Raw genomic sequence first — 13,056 nt, 5'->3', positions numbered from 1 at the left:
TGGAATTGCCCTGTGAGAATTCCCAAATGCGCTGAACTGACAGATAAGTAGAGCCAGTCCGTCGGATTATCACTTAGCTTGTGCTATTGAAATCGAAACTGGAACTGAGGTGAGAGCTCTAGTCAGTGACGTCATTTTATTGACTGACTGACAAGCGTGTTGATGCATTTAGCTATTCGCAGCACACGTTTCATCAAAGTTCGTTGTTCTGCGACGCGATCAAAACAGGTTTTCAGCGGCGGCACTGTCTAGGCTAATTGCACTTTTGTGGGATTAAGGCGCTACTTAAGCTTCTGGGAATTCGAATATCTTGGCTTTTAATATCATCAAAATGCTTTTATTCAGAAAAATATTAATTAAGAGTATTTCTAGATGGAAATAGTTGTAGACACAACTCAAAACTGGAAGAATTGCATCATAAAACTTGTTAGTTATTTGCTTACGTCTGTCGTTGAAATATGTGGTGTAAAGAGAGTAGAGAGATAGATAGAGTAGGGGAAAGTGTATATACTATTTAAGACCATTGTCCTATATTGGTCATGTTTTACATGATTCAGCTTTAAGCCCAGTCCACTGAGCTTTAGAGTTAAAGAAATAAAAACGGAATCAGTGCCAAGGTAAATGAAATGAAGTGCAGATGGAAATGTAATGGAAAAGTGTGGTAGAAGGAATTGGTAAGCAAGTGGAAGAAGTGTATAAGCAAACATAAATCAATTCATCATCAATTCGAAGTTCTATGTTTCACTGGGATTCCTTGTATTGAGCTTGTTGATTGCAAATCGAATGGCATTTTCAATTTTTCTAGAATTTTCTCCATCGTGTTCAGTGTTGGCTTTCCCTCTCCTCTGGCTATCCTTTTCGACTATTCAGCAATAAACGTAATTCGTGAAAATCAAGCAGGAAATGCACGAAAAAATTGAGTAAATCAAATAGGGAAATGGGTGAAGGTGTATCAGCGTGGTGGTAGGGGGGAATGATAAATGCAAAAAAAGAAAGAACACAAAAAGCAATGGGAGAGACAGAGGCAAGAGAATGAACAAAAAAACATTACTAACTTCCAAATCAGCAAGAGTGCTCTGCCCGAGGGCGTGTCAGCAGCGTTAGAGTACTTCCATTTTATGCCAAATTTTTCCTTCTTTATTTGTATATATTTTATATCTTTTCTTTCTTCTTCGTCTCTTTTGTTGTTGTTGTTATTAGGACAAGGACACGCATTGCTCAGCGTATTTCCTCGCTTTCCCATTTCGAATGCATTTCTCGAAGTTTTTTTTTTTTTTTGTGGGAGTTTTTGCATTTGCTGAACCATCCTTGAAGAGTTTTTAATTTGATTTTATTCTTGTCAATTCTTAATGCAATTTATGTGCATATAAATGAGAGTTATATCCTTCCCTTGTTTCCTTGTCAAGAGAGACTTTTTCAACTTACTCAAATTTATAATGCGGCTAAGAGGCTATTCAAATATGGTTAAAAGTATTTCATTATTTTCGGATATCTATTACCTTTTCACAACAATTTCCCATTCATTCAGGTCATTAACATAAAATATTCATTAAAAACGGCTCTAAACTTGGCGATTATGCGAGGCGACTATGAAATTGTTAATTAAAAAATTAAACCAACTAAGAGCTTAAACAGGCTGCAAATTAGAACTTATTTAATGCATATACTAATTATAAAACTAGCGCAACAACAAAAAAAAGCCTTGCACAGTTGAATATAATTTAAACGGATTTTCAATGAGGTGAATTTCACGTTTCGTTCTTCATTTATAACCCCAAAAGTAGGCTATGCAAAAGCACTGAAATAATGAACTTCATTCACAAGCTTGCCCTACGTTACCCTTGCCTGAATCCGGCCCATTCGTTACCTTTCCAAGCTAGAAACCCATAGAAACCCTGGAGAACAGCATGCAGATTGGACATCTGAAAAGAAGTTACCCACTTGACCAGGGACGGACTGGTTTCATGATTACCTTTGACAATGTTTGCTTAGTGTCCATATAGGATAACGAAAAATTGAGTCTTTTGGAAACAGAATGGCCAATGACAAATCAGTTATAGAGCGTCTGCAATGATGTGAGGGTACGTTAAAAGTCATGGCCAAAATGTGAGAAAACGCTATAATCCATAAAAGAAAACCCTTTACATAAAATGTAATTTTCTTGTCAAAAATTTAGATTATATGAGATTAGTTGCTCCCCTTAATAAGCATTTAGTTTAATCATTATTTGTTATTGATAATAATGACTTCTTTATTGACCTTTTAATCGGCTAATTAGATGTACCAATTATTCTATATTAATAGAGAGTTAATTATCTTCTCAGTTGGAATGGATTAAATATCCCCACGACAATTTGCTTGTTTTGTTTTTAATGGTATCACTAAGGAGCTTAAGAAACTTGAATTAACTCGAGTAATATGAGTAATATGAAACTTGATCATTTGATTAAATGATGTAAAGTAAGAATAGTCATAGAATTGACTATTGCCGTCTCTGTGGGTAGAGTAGAGCTGTTGAATTTGAAATCTAATGTATCAAGAGTTTAATATTTTACGTCAATATTTATAATTCTCTTATTGTTTATTATGTGGAAAATCAAAAGCATGAATAATTTACCTTGAACGAAAACTGAAAAATTGACAAATATTCTTATCAAATGTTTATAAATTATTCAAATATATGAATGTATGTGGAGTATCATTGTGAAGGGCTGTTAGCTTTTTAATCAAGTTTCAAAAGGACACAAAAATGGTCAGATTGACAATAAAGTTAATTAATTTACTACTTGCCAGAAACGGAGAGGACGTAAGAGCGTCGAACACAGGTCGAAAAGGATTTATCCTTTGGCTTTTAAGCCAAGTGCAATGAAGTCTCAACCCTCTGTCCTTTGGTGCGGAGTAAATTAAATTTCCAGTTAATAATACGTGGCCGGACCAAAGGACCGGAGATTGTTGTTCGATTCGTTCGTCAAATTTCTGCCCAACTAAATATGCAAATCACGAACAAAGACTTTGGTAAACGTAAAATTCGATTATAAAATATTAATAGATGAATTTCAATTGAAATTGCCAACGACACACACACACACACACACACACACAGACATTTAAATGTTTATGGATGTAGTTGAAATCATAAATCAAAGCTGCTTCCAGCCGGCGTTAATGTCTCAATTTTGAAGAGGAAAACGCTTAGGAAATTTGCCATTGCGAACTGTTGTCAATTTTCACACCACAAATTTATGCTAATTTAGTTGTAACCTTTGAACTAGTCGAATAGACTGGTCGACTCTCCAATCTATGTATTACTATGATCCCAAAAGCATTCATTATATAAAATGTGCACACACACACACACACAGACACAGCACCCCCCATAATGACTGGGCCATATTAGTGGGTTAAATTCGAACTCGGCTTGGGCGCCATTTTGTGTAACAACTGCAAATCAATGTCCTGACATGTGAAAAATGGCAATGGAGGAGCTTTTTGTTGTATGTCTATTATAATATTGCCATATTATTTTATGCATGCAACTGTGTCTGTGCCACACCCACACACACACGCGATCTCACACACCCACCCACATTCACATTCGCTCACATTTTGTGATTGTGTCTGCATTTTCGTAATCAACCTCATGATAAATCGTTTGCGCAAAATTTATTGAGTTTTTGCATGACATTGCCAAAGCGACATCAGCAGCAGCTGCAACAACCCATAATAAGGTTGGACGATGTGGGGTTTCACTCCCCGTCCGACCTTTCTCTCTCGTCTCTAATCTCTCCCTCGTTTTCCTTCTATGAATCTAATTCTAAATGTGATTCTTGGAAACCATTTTGGTGCACTTGATTTACTCATAATTTGCAAATTATGTTATAAAACAAGTCTATAGACATTACCGAATCGAAGAAGGAACTTGGCACCTAAATAAACAAGGCAGGGCACATAGAAACGACAGTCGAGTCAGACAGTCTTCCATTCAAATTCAAATGAATTGATAACCTTTGCATACCATAATAATAAATGAAAGAATACCTTATCAGAAATGCATCTTTTCCGTCAGTTATATACTCATTAAACCAATGGATAGAAGGCGCCACTTTAATAGCATGTCCCATGTCATCATAGAGATTTTAGGACTTATTAACTTTTTGGCTATTGTGAAATTTAACCAAAGTGATGCGGCATTGAAAGTATTGATTTTCAATCTGTTGTTAAACATGGAAGAGTTTTAAAAATATTTTGCCGATTTTCAATGAAACAGAAATGCAAATTTTCTATGTAAATCTGGGAACATTTTGTTTGTTAACAATCGAACGGGAACCATTAGAACAAAATTCATTCCTGCAATTCAATTGAAATTGAATTTTTGCATTCATAGTATGTGTGTGTGTGGGGGCGGTGGGTGGTGTGTGGATGTGGGCTTTATTTGGTGTGCCGAAAACAACTTATGCTTATCATGTTTGCCCAGCTGTTGCCCTTTGAAGTGAAAAGAACATAAACAAATTTACCAAAATCTTTACATATCTGCACTTGGATTTCATAGAGAATTTAAGTCTAACCACACCCATGAATGGACCACACTCTACCGCCCATTGACAGTTATATGAATGCATAAAATTGATGACCGAATGTGCAAAAAGTAATGAAAGGATGTTGCCGGTTCAATGTCTTTTGTCTCTCTCTCTCGCCCTCTCGCCCTTTTGTCCTCTCTGTGTGGTTCCTGCTCTAGAGAATTTATTTGCTCGGTTTTTAGCATTTTGTTGTTGAGGAAACCATTTTCAAATGATTGATGAATATGCCATTGAATTAAAATAAAAGTGCATTTTTTAATTGAGTCGACAAAATTTAAATCAATTTCCAAAGAAGGACACTTCTGAGCCTTGCTTGTGTGCATTTCGCATTCAAATTGTGCACTTTGCCCGGGTGCCATTAAAAATCATTAAACATGCTTTAACACTTTTTGTGTGTGTTGTGGTCTTTTATTTTGCCATTTTATTTTATTCTACCAGATCTTTTTTGGGTTGGTTTTCATTCACTTTCGGGATTGAATATTTCAAAATGCAAATGAAGCTTAGAGCGAATAATAAGCGTTGCTTGCTGTTTGTTCTAAATTGCTTCAAAAAGAATGCATTGTTATATGTTTTATAGAATGTAATTACTTGATGAATTCGTGGGTTGATTAGTTAGTTACTTTTCGGAGTAGGTTTCTTTTTAGTATCTACTTTTTATGAACATAATAATACTTTCAATCCAAATTTCAGACTACTATTCGAAAGCGAAACATTTTGTATTTAAAATTCACAAAGCATTCGCATTAGTTTATTCTTGTGATTCTGAGCAATCACAATGCACAAAGCCCTTGTCCGAAAATGTTTTGACATAAAGCTTAAACATATTACCAAGAATTGTTTGTGTCCCTTCAGTTCTCCTTGCCCTAACCCCTTGAAAACGATGTCCATAATCCATAAACACACTTGAAACAAGAGGCAGATGGAGACAAAAACTGTTTGGCCACTCCAAATGTGATGCTCCTTAATAAAGTAGGAAATTATGACTAGCACCCTCGAGATACGAGTACGTAGTATGTAGTATAGTATGTGGGTTATCAAGCTAAAACTTGACTTGCTCCTCTGTCCTGGATGTGTGTGTGTGTGTGTGTGGTCACTTTACTGCTGGTTGACAAAAATTATTTTTGAAATATTGCAGAGCAGACAATATTCGTCTGTCCGACTGGCTGACTGACTGACTGACTGAAAACTATTAGCTTCACATGTCTACAAATAGGGAGCAAAAAAGTGACATGGACATGGATATGAGATTGGGGAGGATGGGAATGGGGCTTGGGCATGGAAAAGGGAATGGGGAAAGGTGTAAGGTGATTCATTTCGGGGCATTGTTCAGAGCTCAACTGAAGTTGTGTGGCCGAACAAGTTTTTTGGTTTTGCAGTTGAATGAACTAACCACCACTCTACCCCCTGCTGACAAAGGACCAACACCAACTGCAGTCAGGAAATGAAACAAAAGCAACAAGGCAGCAAAATACTCCGGTCATGTAAAACCATCGCCATCACCATCATTCGCATCATCATCATGATCATTGGATTGGCAGCCACGTTCCCATTCGGTTTATGGCATGTTGATGTCGCGTGAATTTGTCTTTCGCATGTTTTTCAAGCGTAAAAACAGCGTCCATCTTGTTTTTACCCAAAGTTGTCTTTTTTTTTATCCTGTGCAAGTTTTTGTCCAAAACACATTTGCCATGGGCAAACGACTCTTTACACGGCGAACACGCACAGTAAACACAATGGAAAATATTTGCTATTGCTTTCATTTGCTAATCATTTGGGGGTACTCTCTGTAAGAGAGAATCATCCTTGAATCGTGGCCTACTTTTGGGTGCTGCTCTAAATTACTACAAAGTGCCATTACAGAATAAGCCTGCCTTCAAATCTGATTGAGTTGACAATGTTGACTTTTTATGGCACATTTTGTTACAGCTTCCATATATATCATATATCGATTAATGGTGACCCCGACGCTTGCAAATTTTAGTTTCTTGTCGAATAATGCAGACGTGTTAACAAAGTTTTGCCATTATAGCTTTAAAGGATACACAGTCCTGGGTTGTCTGGTTTTCCTCTTAGTATTTTCTATCACATTTTCGCATCAGTCGAGGCTGACAACGCGTTGCGTATGAAAGATAAATAAATATGGCGTCAAAAGCATCAAAAAAAGTATCTTTATGTATTTCCACACATATATGTACATATACATATAAATAAAAATATATACATATGTATGTATTTATGTCTGGGTGTGTGCGTGTGTGTAGTCATGGGTTGTGCGAATATACAAAATATTTTTGCCTTATTAAAATTCCATGCAAATGCGCTTATGCCCCTCATGCTCATCGCCGAATTCCTCATCATGTGGTTATTTTCGGGGTTGAGTTTTGCGGCAACAATTGTATCGCTACAAAAAGGGAAATTCTAGCAGAGGGAAAAATGAATAAAAAATAAAAAGCGACCATTTCATATGTAGAGACAGTTGAGGCATAGTCGAGGGTGGCGGGGAAGTTGTTAGACAAGTAAGAAGGACTTTTCAGCACAAGGACAACAATTGCCAGTGGGTTGGTCCTTCGCGTCTGGAATGCTCGCGCGTGTTAAGCATATTTAGTTCATTTATTTCAAATTAGATTTTTAAACGACACAAGGACAACCAGCTAGGAGTGGAGACCCGTTCATGTTGCTGATAAGAAGGACGATTTTATAATATTTGTTGCTTTTTTCTGAGCTGATGACTAGTGCTCATTTGGGCTTTGCATATATTTTTCAAATTATGTGCAGCATTTAAATTTCATTTTTCCATTTGCTGATTAAAACAAGGACTATGACAAGGGTGATTCCCTGGTAGTTTTTGCACTCCCCACTCGAAAAAAGGGTTAAAATATGTGAAAGTGCGCTTAAATTTTGAAATTGTTTGATGTGTTTTGCTTTTTACCCTTGTTCTTTTTCGTTTTCTATGCGTTCTTCAATGGTTCATTAAGCTATTTTGTATACGGAGGGAGACTCGAGCGTGTGTGCACCCATATGTGGAGGCGTGTCCTTAACAAAAGTAGACCAAACCTCATAGTCTTGGGGATGAACCATTCACCGTTATGATTATCAGTGGAAAGGCTCGTTAAATGAGCCATTCCAAAAGAAAAAATATGTTTTTTTGGGTTGTAGAGTATAGCCTAGCCTATTTCCTAGTCGAATTCTATGTGCAGTTTCAGTTCTCCATTGAAGAAGTACTTGGCCACTTGTACGTAATTTTGGCTTCTCGTTGCCGGCACTTTTTTATTGCAACCGCATCACACCTGACTGCGGCACTCTAAAAGTTGCTGCAACATTTCTGCGGCATATGAAACTTGCAATATAAAACATATATTTTTTTGCCTTTGATTCGAGTGCTTCATTTGCATCGCCTCCCGCTGAAGAGGTGTGTGGCTCCATCGCGCTGGAGTCGCGACGTTTGTGTTTGTTCCATCGAAATGGGAGGCATGTGTTGTGGCTGCGCTTTAATTTTATTTTACAACAAATGTTTTTCTTTGGGGGTTTTTTTTACTGTGGCTACTTGAGTTTCGATGTTGGCAAAGTTGGGAAAAATTGTTCGCATTTTCTGTTGTTGTTGCTTTTGTTGCTGTTTTGGGTCTTTCGCTCTGCTGGCCCTTTACGAAATCAGCCAAAAGTCGTTGAACGTTAGACCAAAATGGCGCAGGCTCGTCGACATTTATGCGTCCGACGACCGGACGCAGGACGAAGAACGCCGGGAAAGAAACACAGAAAAAAAGGGAAAGAAAAACAACGGAAAAAGAAAGAAGAAAACCCGAACGCAAAGCGGGATGGTAAGCATCAGAGGCAGCTGTCAAATATTAGTTCTTGTTAGTGGCTCTGTGTGTGTGTATGAGTGTGGGTCCTGGGTGTGTGTACATGTTGTGACCAACATTGTTGGTCAACACACTCCAGCAGCCTCATGCAGCCTTCCTCTCTCCCCAAACTGTGCTGTGCTGTAGGTTTCTCTTTTCCCTTGTTTTCTTTCCATTCTTTTTTGCGCTTTTGCCTTTTTCCCGCACTTGTTATAATTGTGTTTGCGTTTTTCAGTTTTACCCTCTGCCTCTCTTTGTGCCTTTACATATGTATATGTATGTATGTACGTATGTATCCTCTGTCGCTCCCCCTCGTTCTCAGTTCTTTGTGCTCCTCCTCTTACTTGTTGGGCAATGTCATAAAATTTGTGCTTGTTCAGCAACATTCTTCTTTCGCTTACTCTATTGCTCTTTGCTCTTTCCCGTCCGTCTGAGCATTTGTCCGTCCTCCGTCCTCCATCCTTCGTCCGTCCATATGCTTTGTCCTGGGACATATCCTGGTACATATTCAGTTTTGCGGTACTTATATACCTTGTCCAGTTCACTTTGCTAGATTGAACACAAAAGTACAGACAATGTGGAATATTTGCTACTGCATGCAGATGGACATGTGATTGGCAAATGGCCGGTCAAGCCACTATCCCACAATCTGTTGAATGCAATATAAAGGGTGTGGCCAATCGACAAACATTTTTGTCTTACTCGATTTATTAAGACTTATGCGATGAGCATATCTCAAAGACGTTTTCGGATATTTACTGTCGTATGTTCCTTTCGGTTAAAACTGTTTTCCATATGCCAATGCGATTGATTTGAATTCGACTTTAAAGTTCTCCCAGAGTTTAATATCCGGCTTAAAGCCCAACATCTGTCTATGCTCATTTCACCCCTTCAACATGATATATGGCCCAACCTTTGTTCTCCTTTAAAGAGCTGATGCCTGTGGGCAAACCATTAAATAAATTGAAAAAATGGGGGAAAAAATAAATTGAATAGCCCCAAATGGTTGGGGATTGAAGATATTGGTTTGAGGTGACTTTCACCTTGTTCATCGACAATCCAAGCCAAGGACACAAAGTAGCCACAAAAGGTAAATTTTCAAATGGAAAACACACACAGACACTGAGTAGATCGTCGGCACTCTCCTTGCATGCAAATCTGACTGCACACCTGCAGTGTCCAGTTGGAAGTTTTATGTTTCATTTTAGAATTTCATTAGACTTTTCTACTTCAAGCCACAGCGTCGGAGGCAAGGGGGCAGAGATGACGGGGGTCTGCAGACCTTCGGTCCGGGTTGTGGCCTGGGCCATTTATCAAGCTGAGGGCCGAGCTGGACCAAAAGTGAGCGCACAACTAACCTGGTTTGGGGGAAGCTGGCTAGTTGCCCCCAAACCCCCTCTGAATGCATTAGCAATAACTCTCATTATGCCGCAGAGTCTGGCGACCCATTCAATCACGCTATCGCGCCCCAACATTTGGTTTTTTCCTTCAGCTTTTGCCTCGACCCCCCGGCAAACCGACAAATTGCAAATACGTACAAGGATTTTCGATGCGAGAATTCCGCAAAATTAGAGACAGCACGAAGCTTCAAGTGACTCACGTGCGAAGGACTCACGAATATTCCCAATCGGAAGATGATGATCGAAGAGCGAAGAATGTTGTTCGTCTGACAACGAATATTGTGTAATACTTGGTAACCTGAAGCTAAGCATTAGCCTTTTTTAAACTATCGCTCAATTATTATTGGATTCGTGTTTGATTATAATGGAAAATGGAATTAGTCCTTATTAAAACCTCGTGTCACCGTGCCATCTATGAAACTATCGGCAACTAAGAGTTGAAAACCAAAAAGCAACCTCAACTTTTTGCATTTCTAGTTCATATCAGTGCACGCTGGGAATTGGATTGTGTGTCTGGGAGCGAGGAGGTAGTGGGCGGAGACATCAAGAGAGCGAGAGAGAATCGTTTGGGGGAAAGTGCAAAAATTATTCGGGAGCAACAGCAGCCAAGCAAAATGGATAAGTGAACTGGGACCAAAAGGGAGCATAGGCAATGGGCAAAAGGAGACCTCTCGCTGTTGCATTTCGTGATGTATGCGCGCCAGCGAGTTTCCTGACCACCACCTGAGCAGACTTCCCTGTTCCCCAGTTTCCGAATGGCATTGGAGTCAGATTAATTTGCCACTGATAGCACTCGCAGAATGAAGAAAAACTTTCCTTTTTTTCTCATTTTTGTTTCAGCTGTGCAAATTTGTGCAGCATCGTCATAGAAAAGTTGAGTGAAATTAGAGGTGGAGGGCAACGGCGGGGCCAGGAAATGCTCGCAAATCGCTAATCAAGTTTTGCAATTTTTCAAAAATTTATTCGTTCTCTGGCCTTTTCTGTCTCTCTCTCTCTCTCTGCTCGTCTCATTGTCGTACTCTGGCAAGTGGGTTATCCTGTCAAACTATTTTAGATTGCTGAACAAATTTTGTTTTTGCTGCGAGTTAATTAAGATCTTTGGCAAAAAGTTGTCTTTTTTGTTGTTTTGGATGCAAATAAAATGAAAACGGCAATGCTAAATCTGGATGAAGTTGTATAATGAAGATAAAGGAAAGTATATAGAAGGTTTCCATTTAAATAGACTCTCAAAACGAATGAAAGGCTGTTTTTCGATTACCAATAATGAGTGCCTACTTTTTGGGGCACGATTTCAATATTTTGAGTCGAATCATTCTTTATTTTTAACAAATGGCAATGTGATTGCAGACATTATTTTTTATTGGTTAAAGTTGGCTAACGATTTATATGGTATATTTATATGCTGCAGCTTAACTGGCACGCATACAAATAAATAACCAAACCCACATAGACACGCACACAGCAGACATCTCTTTTAGTCCGGCCAAGGATATGCTCCTTCTCCTCTCTAGTCCTTAAATGGCTGGATGGCGGTTGCTGAATTCACACAACATCATTTATATTCAACTTGTTTTCGAAGCGTCTGCAGAACTTTGAAGACGACTATTCCACGCATTGAGCAAAACTTGCGAAGAAGGGAAAGATTTAGAACGAGACAGAGAAAGCGACAGAGACAGAGGCAGAGAAGGAGAGCGAGAGTTGTGAATTTATGTATTTGTATGGCAGCCATTTTCCTGTTTTTACAGCATTGTGGCATAGCAGGAATATGGGGGCCATTCGAACTGTGGAACTGTTGGGATGTTGTGGGCCTGAGCTGGCAGTCTGAAGAGTTGCACGCTCCAGTTGAACGCACAAGCAAATGTTGTTGCTCAATCGAAAGTATCAAATTGCCCACAATAACACTTAAATCCAACGTCTAAAGTGGAAGTCAACTAAGTGAGAGCTTGATGGAGAGCAATGGGTAACGGGAAGGGGCAACAGAATGGAAGGATAAAGAAGTAGTTGCAGAAATGAGCAAACATAATAAAAATGTTGAGCTCACAACAAGTCTCTTGTTTGGCCTTGTCAAGGCTATTGGAGATCAAATATTATTCAATACCAAAGTCCAAATGCTTCAAAAAACAACCGAACAAAAACATTGCCAGTTATCATTGGACTTTATTGAAAAGGCCTATTTTTTTATTGTTTTTTCCTATTTGTCAGAGCTAATTGTTGTAAAATTTTGATGTTACATTTTCACTCCACTAAAGTAACCAATTTTCCAATCGTCTCAATCACACTGGCCCCCCCGTAAGGCCCTTCAAACCCCTCCCAGAAAACCAATAAGTGTCATAAACTTTCTGGAATCGAATTGTTTAGCAAATCTTGGCAACCATCCTGCAGGCAACTTTATTCAATCGCAAATGTTTGCAAAACTCTAGAAATAAAAACGATAGAAAGCAGCAAAAGAAGAAACACAAGCGGAAGGATCGGAGGGGAGAATGGCCAGTCAAGCAAAAAGGCAACAGGAAAAACTTTGCCAGCCGCTGCACGTTGAAAATGCCAACGATTCAATGGACACCAACTGGGCAGCTCCGAGTTCCTTCCCCTTTCTCTGGTCATCGCAACTGTTCTGCAATCGTGTCAAATATTAAAACATGAAATAAATATTAAACGAGCATTCACAGAGGGCGAAAAAGGGACACATAAATATGTAAACATGAACACAATAAGTTGGAAAAATACATCAAATATATTTCAGCTTCTTCTTGCTTCTGCTGCAATGGCACAAAACACAAGAAATCAGTAGAAGAAGAATCACGAAAAGAAGCAAACATCAACCAGAGATGGCATAAAAAGAGCTTATGAAAAAGAACCATCTAATGGCGAAGTACACACACACACACTCAAAAAGCAAATGTTTATGAGGCAAGGGCAAAAACAGAAAATTCAGAACGTTGAATAAACAACAGAAAAAGAGAAGAAAAATTAACCAGAAATATATATACATACATATCTGACAGAAAGGTATCTGGAGATGTCCATTCTAAATGAAACTTTTCACTCTTTGCACTTTTAGTATACGAAAAATAAACAATTTATTTTGTTAATTGGTCTTATTTTTCCATTGCTTGGTTTATTAGGAAGGTAATACAAATCACAACTTCTTTTTCCGAGGAATAAAACAAACCTACATAAGGTTTTGACCGCTAGAGGTAGATAGATACATTGCCAAATAAAATAATTCAGTTTAGGTTGAATTCA

General features: G+C 38.5%; 1 protein-coding gene across 1 annotated transcript in view; it reads left to right on the top strand.

The window, feature by feature from the left end:
* Sema1a (semaphorin 1a) overlaps nucleotides 1-13,056 on the top strand; it is a 149,366-nt gene that overhangs the window by 61,517 nt on the left and 74,793 nt on the right.

The sequence above is a fragment of the Drosophila tropicalis genome, unplaced genomic scaffold, assembly GCF_018151085.1.
Source record: "Drosophila tropicalis isolate 14030-0801.00 unplaced genomic scaffold, ASM1815108v1 contig_1009, whole genome shotgun sequence".
NCBI classification, from domain to species: domain Eukaryota; kingdom Metazoa; phylum Arthropoda; class Insecta; order Diptera; family Drosophilidae; genus Drosophila; species Drosophila tropicalis.
This window is presented reverse-complemented; position numbering and strand designations above follow the sequence as displayed.